Source organism: Zerene cesonia, chromosome 24 (genome assembly GCF_012273895.1).
Source record: "Zerene cesonia ecotype Mississippi chromosome 24, Zerene_cesonia_1.1, whole genome shotgun sequence".
Lineage (NCBI taxonomy): Eukaryota > Metazoa > Arthropoda > Insecta > Lepidoptera > Pieridae > Zerene > Zerene cesonia.
In genome coordinates, this window is record NC_052125.1 from 589,866 (window position 1) to 603,059 (window position 13,194).

At 33.5% G+C, this 13,194-nt stretch overlaps 2 protein-coding genes across 2 annotated transcripts in view; one reads left to right on the plus strand and one right to left on the minus strand.

Moving 5' to 3' along the window:
- LOC119836398 (chaoptin) overlaps nucleotides 1–3,253 on the minus strand; it is a 25,770-nt gene extending 22,517 nt beyond the window's left edge. The window contains exon 1 of the mRNA XM_038361708.1: nucleotides 3,098–3,253. The gene's annotated coding sequence lies outside the window, so the exon portion shown is untranslated. The remainder of the gene's footprint in view (nucleotides 1–3,097) is intronic.
- Nucleotides 3,254–4,881: 1,628 nt separating this feature from the next.
- LOC119836387 (3-hydroxy-3-methylglutaryl-coenzyme A reductase) overlaps nucleotides 4,882–13,194 on the plus strand; it is a 20,634-nt gene continuing 12,321 nt past the window's right edge. The window contains exon 1 of the mRNA XM_038361692.1: nucleotides 4,882–5,116. The gene's annotated coding sequence lies outside the window, so the exon portion shown is untranslated. The remainder of the gene's footprint in view (nucleotides 5,117–13,194) is intronic.

The window sequence follows — 13,194 nt, forward strand, 5'->3', positions numbered from 1 at the left end:
ATACCGATATTCCTACGGGATACGGTTACGCAGCACGCTTACGCGGTTTCAACCGCGGGTCACAGCTAGTAGTAATAAAATGTGAAGTTGTTTTACATATTATGGTTTAAACTAAAAAAAAAAATTTACAACAATTATGCCAATAATTTTATAAAATTGTTTAATTTTCGTTTTTTCTTAATACAATTATCTATACTTATACTAGCTGCACCCGGCAAACGCTGTTCTGCCTTACTCTTATCGTTTAGTGGTATGAAAAAAAGATGTTAGCCGATTCTCAGACCTACCCAATATGCTTACCAAATTTCAGAGGAATCGGTCAAGCCGTTTCGGAGGAGTATAGAGACAAACATTGTGACACGAGAATTTTATATATAAGATTATAAAGCTGAAGAGTATGTTTCTCGGGAACTACTGGCCTAATTTGAAAAGTTCTTTCAGTGTTGGATAGCCCATTTATTGAGGAAGGCTATAGGCTATATATGTACCAAGGGCGAAGCCGGGGCGGACCGCTAGTGTTACGTACAATTTTTGTCTACTACCTATAATTGACACCATTTCATTTAAATTTTTGGTTTCATAGTATTCAATTGCTATTTAATTAGAAATAGAAACAACCAACAAAGGCCGCGTTCTATGTATACAATAATGCAAACATCATGAAATAATGTTTTATATTGGTTAAGATCTATTGTCCCTTAGACACAAGAAATCGACAGAGTAGAAGAAATTCGCTTGCTGTGACGGGAGCGGCTTTTTTCTTATTATTTAAAATTTCTCAACATTTCATATTAAAGCAAAAATAACATTCCTCAATTTTGCTATTATGACCATGGAAAATACTCAATTTTATCACTATATCGGATATTTTAAGAGAACACACGATTCATATGGTAGTATATATATTATGTGCCAAATATTGACCAGATACAATAAAACTTCTAATGACAAGTGTGTTCAAGAAACATGCTCGGTGATGAAACATACATTTAGCATACATTTCCTGAAAACAAACTACCTTTCTCAGTTATGGTTGGCTAATGATACAATATATTGTCAATAATAGCCTTAAAGTTTTATTACATAAAATTGCTACCAATAATAACAATGACATCATCATTATCTAGTATTTTCATTACATAACAATCCCTACTAATATTATAAATTCAAATGTAAGCTTGTCTCTTCATCACACCTAAAAACTGTACTAATTTGTATGAAATATGATACAGAGTTAGTTTGAGATGCCAGATGTGAAAGGGACCTATGCTTCGAAAATCTCAGATTGTTTATTATTCACTTTGACAAGAAGTAATAAATACATCACTAAATTTAATACAATATTAGTTAATTAGTGCATGAAGAAACACATTAACTAATTTTGAATTAATGAAATTATGTTCCGATTATTTAAAACTTAACGTAGTATTATATACAAATTATAAATGAATAAAATAGACAGTTACAGTTTGAGTTTTCTGTTCACAAAATATCTTTGTATCAAATTTCAACCAAATGAGTTCTTTACAACTTATGCATTCTTCAGTATATAGTTTCACATTTATAATATCAATAAGTAGGGATTATTATGTAATAAAAATACAAGACAATTATGTTGCCATTGTTATAAAATCTAACAAGTTTATGTAATTTAACTTTAATGTTATTACCACATCACAAAATGGCTTATATAATTAGTATAATAAAGCATCTTGAATATATTATGCTACATGCAGTATAGATTGACCTGAATAGCATTGTAAGATTTTTTTCTAATTGTAGGTAGTTACAAGAAAGTATAAAAAAAAAACTAATGAGATAATATATTTGTGCCTGAATATATATCATTAAATATTTCAATTGCATTCTTTATTTTTATATTAAACAGACATTGACAAATAATAATAACAAACTGTAACCCCAGGTGTCACTCACATGGTACCAGGGTAAAAGTAGCCTGTGAGCTAATCCAGACTATAATCTATCTCTGTATCAAATTTCATACTGTTACAATAAGCTGTTTTTGAGTGAAAGAAGCTAACAAATATTTATACATCCATCCATTTATCCATACTTACAAACTTTTGTGTTTATAATATTAGTAGGATTTACACAATACTAGCTGCGCCCCGCGGTTTCACCCACATAAGTCTGTATTCTATATGTCTGTTGCCTATATGTTATTCCAGTTGTCCATGTCTATTTACGTACCAAATTTAATTACAATTGGTTCAATAGTTTTTGCGTCAAACAGTAACAAACACACACACATCCTTACAAACTTTCCCATTTATAATATTAGTAGAACTATATTATCTTTAACTTATTTCATTTTATTACCAAGTATTGTAAATTTGTTAATTTCAATACCAAGTTAATAGATATTATTATTTATATACACATTCAAATCTCAAAATGCACTTTACATCACAAATTCCAATAACATAATTGACTTTCACCATTAATATCTATTTATCATCATCACCTATTGTTGTATTCAAATAATTCATTCTATTTGCTAAAAAATTTACCATTCATAAATAATTGCAGAAACAAATATGAACAAAAAAGATTCAGAACTTTAATTCATAGTACAACATTGTTGTTTTAGAGGGATTTACAATCAAGTACTCATTCATATGACCTTTCACATTATTTAAACAATATTTGGAAAATCCTGTATATCAGTTTCCTCGATAAAATATTTATTTGTCTATAGGGAAAACCCCTATTTCTCCCACTATTCAGATATTGCAAGTGGCCTTGGGCAATAATCAATGATGTCCTAAAATTGATAATGTTTTATATAAAATAAATAAAGCTCGCAGGTAACAAATAACAAGTTGAAGGCTATAACAATTGTATAGGAAGTGTTATAACGAAAATAATATTCTTACAAGGCTAAAAAAACCTGTTTATATACGAGTATTATACAAAATATCATTTGTCGCGATCCATGCAATTTACTAATGGCATTGCAAGTTAATTCCTAGATTCCATGACAAAGGAATAAATAATATTTAATCATATTGCAAGTTTCTACTTCTGTGTGCTTGAAAACTTTCACTTCTTATTTTTATGTAAAAAACTCACTCACCAGTGGATATTCTTCGGCGTATCGGTGTTTAAATAAATGTTTGAACTAAATTTACTATTTCTTAATCACCAAACATAATATTAATTCGTATTTCAATAATAATAATTGAATTACAAAACTAAATACCCCTCTCCATAGCTTCTATCGGATCACTAACGAATGACAAATTACAATTTAAAATACAATTCATTTTGACGTAGTACAACGTCAATGTCGATTTCTGTGATTGTCAAATTTGACAGTGATATATATGTATTAAATAAATTTAAATACAAGTCATTTTAGTCACCAAACCCTCCTCATTAAATCGATCGATAGTTATTCTTTAATTTAAAATACTGCCTAACTAAAACACACTCTTTTACAGATAGTTTATTACATTAAATATAAAAAAAACAAATGTATATAAAAAAATAATCCACATGTCTTCACTTATTAATAAATTGTTATTTTACAATCAATATTTGCAAATCTAATAAATAGATTAATAGAGGGTTATTTATCAAATGGCAGTTACAGATTTGAACGACAACTAAAAATTAAAGTACTGGTTTCGATTTATACATTTCTTTGCGCCTGATCTTTAAATTTAACGTGTAAATACATAGCTGAAAAGAGTTAAGAAAAAATAAAAGGGGCATTTGATTTTATTTAAGGTATGTATTCGTTACATTGATGTAGTTTTAACGAATTCAATTCTGAATGATACCGTACTATAAAAAAAAATTCATAGGTCGAATCATAACATTTTTCTTCATTCTAAACTCCTGAAATTTTTGATGTTTACCATTGTTTTTATTTATTATCTATGTAATGATATTCTTTTGCTATGACTTTTTCAAAGGTGACAATATAAATAATATTTTATAACATTTTCTATACAACAATCAAACTTATTTAATTACAAGAATATACACTAGATAGGTCAATTATGTTAAAATTTCAATAATAAAACATAAACATATATATTTATCGTTTGAAAAATCGAAATGTCACCGAAAAAGAAAATACGGAAACCACCGCCGAAATTTCGTTGCGATGAGGTCCAAGGGGAGAGATTCCACGCGCCAACTGAGGAAGTTTTCCAACACAACTGGTGGGAAGTCTTCTGTTTCCCTTACATACTATGTGGGAGACTATGGGATTGCTTCGTAGCCCTCTGCTCAGGAACTAACCAATGTCTCGTTTACTGGATGATGATACAATGGATCGTTTGTAAAATAACGAAAATTACCACTCCGGATCCCATAATGTTCCCTTACTATTTTTATATGTTCTGTCAGGTCATACTACTCACATTGTTTTTCGTTATGCTCTGGATATGGTTCGGCAAAAGCATTATAATACCATATTTTCATGCCTTTTACATAGCCATTACTGAAGACGAAGCCGCACCTGTGGGAAACACTTCAAGATTATCATTTAGAAGATATTGTTTTAGGAAAAGTGAAATATTTGATAATTCCATGGATAGTTCAGCCTATAATTTAAATTTAAATCATCACACATCCTTAGTTACCTTTGTATTCCAACTTTTTATGAATAATATCAATATATAATAATTTGCTTCTACTTTACGGTAAAAATGTTTATCAACAAAGTATTAAAAATTTATTACAAAACTTACCTTTGTTATTATTGCAATGTGTTGGTATAATAAAAAAATTTAATTACATTAAACTAAATTTTTAATTACTATTTTATTCGCAAACGTGATTTTGATGATAGCTCTTGGTATAAACTTGGGTTCATAGTTTTCCGTTATTCAATTCTGCGTCAGTCGGAACTTAGACGTGATAGCGAAACGTCGTTTACAATACAGATTAAATTAATAATCTGTGTGCGACGGACGTCAGAAAAATGTCGGAAAGTGTGTCAAAGTAATTTTTATTTCACAATTTACGGATTCAACGATTTAATAACAGATTTAATCGCGTTATTTAAATCTGGTGTTTAAAACAGTTGTGTCAAGTTGATAATACAGTCCGCTACCACATAATAATTTAGGAAAGTCTATTGGTAAGTAAACTATTTATGTGAGAATTTCACGTAACGCAGGAGAAATTAGAAATAAGAATTAAATTAAAATACTAACATGAATACAAATTGAAATATTTTAAAAATAAACTTGAACTAACCTAGTGTATATACATGTTGAAAATTTTGTTCATTTCGAAATAAATCTTATAAATTTCAATATATCTAATAAAGTTGCGTGTTAATCACTTTTATGTCCATGATTTATGACAATTGTATTGTTTTAATATTTCCGTTTATAAAAGTGAAATTCCTTTATACGTAGGTAAACTTTCTATGTCATTCCACTCTCTCTTATTGACCTTGATTTTTTTGGCACCGATTTTTGAACGAAAGATTTGTGGTATAATGAAAATATTTTTACTCATTGTATTTTTTTGGGTTGTACAAATAAATATTAAATAATGCAAGCAGATGTTCCAATTGGAATGGGCTGCATAGTTTTATATCTAACAAAAAAAATAATTAAGTCAGAGAATTCAAGTCTTTAAATTAGTGAGCAACAAAAAAATATTACAGAAAATATAAAACTTTGTTATAAATGTTAGTAAATTAAGTAACTCATTACTAAATTTGTTTCAACTTCATCACATTGCTTATCATTTCATCATGTTTAATCTTAGATGATATGATTTTCAATGTGATATTTTTCCAAGAACATGTCTCAGACTCGATTTGTTTTTTTATAAACAATTCCTGGTAACATTGTTGTTAGGAAAAAAAAAGAAAATTATATTCCAATTGGAACAAGCACATACTTAATAATTTTAGTTTCAGTTTTTAATATTCATTGAGATCAGTTTCATATATACTTACAACTCTTTTTACACCTGAACAATTTTTAATGTTTTGTGATCTAATATTGATATTTGGTTGACTCATAATGAATAATATTAATTTGTCCCAGGCTTAGTACAGAACAGTATAATGTATTGTACAATAACTATAAATTTTAATAATAGTTTTTTTATGAAATTAACAAATTTCATTGTAACAATTAAATTAAAGTTGGTAAACATATGCTCAATTTTTGAAAGCCCGAATGTCCTAATTGTTTTTACACCACAGATTGTAGAAAAATATTCCAGAGCTGAGTTTTTTTTGTTAATAATAATGTAATTAACAGTCTGCCCAAGCTTCATCCGTGGTACATATATAGTCTGTAGCATTCAGAGACCACAGGTGCATCTAACGGTGAAACATTTATGAAATCCATTCAGCCATTCCTAAATGTATTGTATTTAAATAAACAAACAAACGTTTCATATTCATATTATTAGCATTCGGATATAGATTTAGGAATTGCATTTCAACTCTTGTTACTAAAATCCATCCTACTAATATCCTACTATCCTATCCTACTAATATTATAAATGCAAAAGTTTGTAGGGATGTGTGTGTGTGTTTGTTGCTCTTTCACACAAAGCCTGCTGAACCGATTGCAATGAAATTTGGTGAGCAGATAGCTGGACAACTGGAATAACATATAGGCAACTTTTTATCCCGATATTCCTACGGGATATGGACTTACACGGGTGAAACCACGGGGCGCAGCTAGTGCTTTTATAATCCCATTTAACTGAATTACAGTTCACACTTCACAATTGACCCTGTTGTTGTGCTAATATATTGTTTTGATGATGGATAATTTAAACAATTTGATTCTTGAATTATATGGAGTAGGTCAATTGATGTTTTGGTATTTGGACGGGTATATAGGACAGGAAGAGGAAGAATTTTGAATATTGGATTCTAATATGATATTCTATGGACTAAATCTGTTATAATTGAGGGAAAGTTTATCAATATATTTACTAGAACTGTTATGGCATTACATTATAGCAAGGTTTATATTGAAATCATAATTAATATATTCACCAGCTCTCACTTGGCCAGCGTGGCAGATAAAGGTCTGAACCTTTATAGGATTGTTAGCTGGTGACCCTGTGGTGTGAACAAATATGGGCTTATAATAATGAAGTACACATTTTCATATAATGTGTGTGTGTGTATTTTGTCATAGAGAATGGAAAATCATTTTCCACTAATATGTTTGTTAATGACCTTGTTGCTTGATTTGAATTTAGTATTTTCTTGCGTTCGGTTTTACGCGACCAGCATGCATAGAGGAATTAAACCCTTGATATATTTAAATCGCGACTTATTGATTTCATTTAACCCGACTATTCAATATTTACTTAGCATGGTCACAGTTTTAAATCCGTTATTTTTCTTATCAACAGAATCCAAAAAAGAGGCGGTTATAAATACGACTGCATTTTTTTTGTTTGTTTACTCATACCTTTTTACTGGGTCAACTGATTTATACCATTTCTTTTTTGGTCTAAAGCTGGTCCCTTTTGAATTTAGCCTAAGTTCTGACAATTTGAAGGTGGTTTGGTTTCTTGTTTTAAAATAATTGTCAAAAATTTTTAGCTTATCCAACTTCAACATTGCAACAGTGTTGTCTGGAAGAGAATTTAATGCTTGCAAGTTCGCATGACGAAACACGATCAATGTGTTAATTTTTTTCTGTCTACATTTTATGTGATATTTATTCAAATCGTCTTTGTTTCAAAACAAAGAAGTCGCGATACATTGTTTCCAGTTTTCAGCCTTGTTTCTATAGTCTATTGAGGGAGTCATTATGGCCTTTAGGTATTTATTTATTAGATATGTCCTATCAAAGGCCAGTAAAGTAGGTACTTTACTGGCCCTTTGCAGTACCGCTTATTATCAGGTTTTCCACCTTCTTTTACTTGTTCTGTCGTAAAAAAAAAGAAAGCAGCTGATACGAATTTAACGCGAAATTATGTGTATGTGTTGGTGTGTCTTATGTTTTCGTGACTGACCGGTTGATTCGATTTTTAATGTATTTAAACATAGACATAGATTGTGCATTCGAAATTGAAGTCATTACGAATTCAATGGTGATTTGTGTTCTATTAAAACAAATATTAAAAAAGGGATAACATTAGTAGTTTTGTTCGTAATGGTTTCGCACGAAAACTTCTAGACCGATTTCAAAAATTCTTTCACCATCAGACAGCTGCGTCGTCGCTGAGCGCAGAGTGACATAGGCATATGTACCACAGGCGAAGCCGTGGCGGGCCGCTAGTCTCGAATATTTTCGTTTTAGAACCGTTTCCTGTTGTACAAAGATCGTTTGATACGCCGTCAGTGCTCCGAATAATAATGTTTCGCCTTTTGCGTCATCTTCGACGTTCCTATAAATAACTTGGGTGACATGACAATGGGTTGCCGTGTCGCTTTTGGGGTTCCACTGGAGCATAGATTTTTGCTTATAGTTAAATCTTGCATGAATATCCACGGACCCCGGGGAAGAGGACGTGGCGTATGTCGTGGATTCCTGTTTCTTGTGGGGGTTTCTACTGCAGTATATACTTTTGCTTGTTAAAGTGAGTTAAATCTTGCGAAGACAACCATGGACCCCGGGAAGGGGGACGTGGATTATATCGGATTCTTGTTACATTTTGATTTAGAGCGTTGTTGTTTGTGTGTTTTGATTTACTGGAGTATATATCCTTTCCTTAAATCTTGCATAGATACCGACGGAACCCGAAGATGGGGACGTGGGTTACGTCGGTTTCTGGTTTCTTTTGGGGTTTTTATTGGAGGTTTTTCTTTTTTTATATAGTGGGAAAATTTTTCATAGATAACCTAGGAAAACCGGGGAAGAAGCGGTGGGTTATGTGGTATTCCTAACGACTAAATCCGCCGCCCGTATTTCTTCGAGCCACTTTAGTGTAGGGGCCACCGGTACTTGTTGGAATTCGTCAGCCGCCACTGGCATGTATTCTTCTATTACCTGCCTTTTTGACCGACTTTAAAAACAGAACGAAAGATAAAGGTCATGAGGTTCTCAATTCTCGACTGATTTTTTTTTGGTTTTGTTACGTCATAAGTTTCGACCGGCAGAACCGATTTTGATGAGTGTTCTTTTTTAATTTGAAAGCTGATGCCTCCCGTGAAGTCCCTTTAAAGCTTAGTCGACTTCTGGCAATTTGAAAGCGATTCAGTATTTTTGTTAAAAATACTTATCCTAGTGATATTATAAACCCGATAGTTTGTTGGGACGGATATATGTTTGTTACTCTTTCACGCGAAACCTACCAATCGGATCTGTATGAAATTGGTATGGCAATAGTTTGAGATCCTAGAAAGGACATAAGTGAAGTCCCGTGTCCCCTAGTGGGGTATGGGGCAGATGATGTACATCCGTTTCACTGATGAGCAAGTGGGACTGACGGACAAGTGGGTGATCAGCCTTCTGTGTCCTGCCAGACCGAGACATTTTTTTTTTGCGTCCCCACCGCGAATTGAACCCTGGACCCCTCGGTTATACGCTCACGCGTTAACCACTGTACCAAGGAGGCGGTCAAAAGTAGAAAGGACATAGGACGTTTATATCGAGGTAATCCCACAGGAACGGAATCTTTGTGGGTACAACCCCGAGGTTATCTCTTTTCCTAAGACTACGCGGGCGAAGTCGCGAGCGGATCGTTAGTGATAGAATATCTGGACTAATATAAGAGGAATATTTCTATTTTTGTTGAAATTTTACAAAGGTGCAACTTCACTGAGCGACAAAGGCTATATAGGTACCGCGGGTGAAGTCAGGGCGGATGTAGTAGATAAAATTAGCAAGACAGTATGTGTGCAAGACAACAATGAAACATATTTTCGGCTACATCATAATGAATGGTTGTAATTTGACGCATAACAGCAGGCCCAGCTCGTGAATAAATACATCGTGAGTCAGCTTGATTGAAATAACGAAAATCGTGCTAATATCCTATCCTACTAATCCTACTAATATTATAAATGCGAAAGTTTGTAAGGATGTGTGTGTGTGTGTTTGTTGCTCTTTCACGCAAAAACTTCTAAACCGATTGCAATGAAATTTGGTACGTAGGTAGCTGGACAACTGGAACAACATATAGGCAATATCTATCCCTATATTCCTACGGGATACGGACTTACGCGGGTGAAACCGCGGGGCGCAGCTAGTGTATTATGAATGCGAAAGTTCGTAAGTATGGATGGATGTTTGCACGTTTGTTGGTCTTTCACGCGAAAGCAGTTTGTCGTGTCTGCATGAAATTTGATACAGAGATAGATTATTATAGTCTGGATTAGCATATTGGCTATATTTTATCCGGGTAACATGCGATCGACGCCGCGGGTTATAGCTAGTGTAACATAGGGGCGTTGTGTATCTACGCCGCTGCAAGACTGTTAAAACTGTCAGATTACAATCTAACTCGATTGCAAACGGACGAAAAATCGTGAACCGTGATATCCGCTCGCTATTCAACGCTTTAGTTTTGGTTTGACTGTAACGCAAATATATTGCAGTTATGTATTATGCGACCGCCTCCTTGGTACAGTGGTTAACGCGTGAGCGTAGAACCGTGGGGTCCTGGGTTCAATTCCCGGTGGGGACGCACAAAAAAAAATGTCTCGGTCTGACAGGACACAGAAGGCTCATCACCTACTTGTCCGTAAAGAAAATCGATCAGGGAAACACATGTAGGTACATCATCTGCCCCATACCCCACTAGCGGACACGGGTCTTCACATTTTTATGTATTATGCTGAGAATTGACTAACCCCAATCGTCCGTCTATTGAAAAAGGCATGGACCTTCCTTGCTTTAGAAAAACTGAATTGGTCCTCCAACTCTCCTCCCCCCCTCACCATACAAGACACTGTAGCATTCGCATGCTACTAATTCACGCCGGTTCTATGTAGGGGTGGTACCTTCCCCGGGGCGAGCTGGCCCAATTCGTGCCGGGGCGGGCTCGTCACCCACATTCGAATTGTATGCTATAACGCAACACAGTAAACATGAATGAATAAATAGCACAATTGAAGTGTATGAATCATGTATTCGAAATACCAACACGCAGCGATTCTGGGAAAAAACGCAAAGGAATCTTCGTGATTAAATTGTTAGTGAGATGATGATGATGAGATGGGATGTCAATTGGGAAGATTGGTTTAATGATTTTATCAGATTGCTTCAATGGAGGATAGATAATTGTAAAAAAGTGAGTCTTCGTATCCATCTACCATGTGTCTTCAGAATTATATGGTTCCAAATTGGTTCAGTAATTTAAGAGCAATAGCAATACAGATGAACAGAATTTTGCGTGTATCTGTCACGGCGTCCGTTCGATCCGAATGCAAAACAATTAAAGGTGAACGCACTGTATATTTTTGTACAATTGCTGTATATATTTAGAGCGATTTTCCTCGTTCTGACAGATTCTCGGTAGGGCACAGTGCCATACGCGACATGTTTTACATATCACTTTAATGTATAAGGAAAAACTAAGTGAATTGAAAATAAATCTAGTCTATTTATTTTCGTACATCTAAACTTATATTGTAAAGAGGAAACATTTTTGATTTTGTGTGTGCTTGTTAGGTTTTTACACAATAACCGCTGCACCGATTTTAATAATGCTTTCACTGTTGGTAAGCTGTACTTCACTGAGTGTCAGATATGCTATATATGTACCACGGGCGAAGCCGGGGCGGACAGCAAACGAAATTTATTTATTTATTTATTTTTGACAATATTCATACATACATATATTTTTTTAATTTACAATATATAAAGATGTTTCCCTAGCTAGATTGCAGGGCTACCTGTATTTAGGAGAAACAGCTTGCTTCTAAAGTCAATTCACAATTTAAGTCATTTGACAAGTATTGTTATTAAAAATTATAATTGAATATAATAGAGAAGTTAAATGAAGCCTTCGCAAAATGAGATTTTGTTATATCTAGTTCAGTAGGTCAGCTATGGTTTTGTAGGTATTACGGTTAAAATAAAAAGCGATGTTACATTTATGAATAAAACAAAAGATATAGGTAACTAAAAAATGATTATTTTTAACAAAAAAATTATGATAAAACGCCTTCAAATTGTCATGTCATGCGCTTGCGACGTTATCTAGTGAGATATAGACTTTGGGAATGCGCTGTGGAAATACACAGCTTGATTCCGCCATCCCCATTCTTCTATCGGGCGTCGAGGTGCACAGACTCTAGGCACCGCTATTTGGTGGACGTTCCATGCATCCGGGACGAAGCGGTTCGATACCACATTCTTTATTCGAACCGCAAGGGATTGGAACATGCTTCACGAGTCTGTGCTCCCTGACGAGTACGATCTGGAGGTCTTCAAGAGAAGAGTGAACAGGTACCTTCTAGAGAAGCGCGCTCCATCTTAGACTACATCTCAGCTTACCATCAGGCGAGATCGTGGTCAAGGGCTTGCCTATAAAATTAAAAAAAAAAATGATTTTGAAACTCAGAAAGATGAACGAAAAGCTCAATATTTTGAAATGGCTGAAAAGACTGCTATCTCTGAACTAAATCTGATTAAAATTAAAAAAAAAAACAGAGGTCGTAGCTAAAACTTTTGAAATGTTGTCAATTGGCAAACGTCCCATGAATATGTCAATACCAGAATGAGCGAGTTAACATCATTATGGTGGATATGTTAATTTTTGTGAAACGCTTCAGTTCAAGGTTTTGTATTATGTAATTTTATGTGTTAGGCTTTTCTCAATAAATTTCGGTTACGATTAGGTGCTTGACCGACGCTGTAATGTGTTTTGGAACGTAGTTTCTTATCTTAATCATTGGCTAAAAGCGATTGTTGAAGAGTTTTCGCGGATTTTTCTAGCTCTATTGCTACAATTTCTATTTGTTTTTTGTATTCAGAGTAATGTTTTTATGGTTGGCAACACATCCTATCCCACTAATATTATAAACGCGAAAGTTTGTTAATATGGATGGATGTCTGTATATATTATGTATGAATTTTTGTTTCTTTTTCACGCAAAAACAACTGAACCGATTGCAATAAAATTTGTTACGTAGATAGCTGGACAACATGGAAAGTTATGTGTAATTTGATCCAACTTAAGATATAGGATGTATATATATCTACACTAATATTATAAAGAGAAAAACTTTGTTTGTTTGGTTGTAATGAATAGGCTCAAAAACTACTGGACCGA